Source organism: Chrysochloris asiatica, unplaced genomic scaffold (assembly GCF_000296735.1).
Source record: "Chrysochloris asiatica unplaced genomic scaffold, ChrAsi1.0 scaffold00146, whole genome shotgun sequence".
Classification (NCBI taxonomy): domain Eukaryota; kingdom Metazoa; phylum Chordata; class Mammalia; order Afrosoricida; family Chrysochloridae; genus Chrysochloris; species Chrysochloris asiatica.
Genome location: NW_006408664.1, coordinates 4,386,248 through 4,387,343, shown reverse-complemented (window position 1 = coordinate 4,387,343; position 1,096 = coordinate 4,386,248).

The following is a 1,096-nucleotide window of genomic DNA, read 5'->3' as shown; positions in this document are numbered from 1 at the left end:
AAACATGACTATACACATGGAGGCAGCTCCTCCCCAGTCGCATTTTGAGGAGCTTGTTTTCCAGCACTATATCTGACAGTGTTTCTCTGCTATTCATAAAGTTTTCAGTGACTAAATATTCAGAAGTAGCTCGTCACTCCTTCTTCATAGTCTTGTCTTTGTCTGGAAGGTTATCTGAAACCTGTCCACCATGGGTGACACTGCTGGTATTTAAAATATCCATGGCATAGCTTCCAAAATCTAGGACCTTCATTTGCTGATGGGGCACGACTCAAAAAAAAAGAGAAACATCTATGACACCCATTAATAATCAGAACATGGAATGCATGAAGTATGAATCTAGGAAAATTAAAAATTGTCAAAAATGAAATGGAACACATAAACATCGATATCTTAGACATTAGTGAGCTGAAATGGACTAGTATTGGCCATTTTGAATCTGGCAACCACAAGGTTTACTATTCCAGGAATGACAAATTGAAGAGGAATGGTGTTGCATTCATTGTCAAAAAGAACATATCCAGCTCAGTCATGAGGTACAACACTGTCTGTGATACAATAATAGCCATGCACCTACAGGGAAGCCCAGTTAATACCACTATTATTCAAATTTATGTAACAACCACTAAAGCCAGTGAGGATGAAATAGAAGATTTCTACCAACTTCTTCAATCTGAAATTGATCAAACATGTAATCAAGATGTATTGATCATTACTGGTAATTAGAATGCAAAGCTTGGGAACAAAGATGAAGGATCAGTAGATAGAAAACATGGCCTTGGTTATAGAAATGATGCTGGAGATCACATGATAGAATTCTGCAAACCAATGATTTGTTCATTTCAGATATCTTCTTTAGACAGCATATGAGACATTTATACACATGGACCTCACCAGTTAGAATACACATAAATCAAATAGACTATATCTGTGGAAAGAGATGATGGAAAAGCTCCATATCATCAGTCAAAACAAGGCCAGGGGTAGATTTTGGAACAGACCATCAATTGCTCATTTGCAAATTCAAACTGAAGCTGAAGAAAATGAAAGCAAGTCCACAAGAGTCAAAATATGACCTTGAATATACCCCACCTGA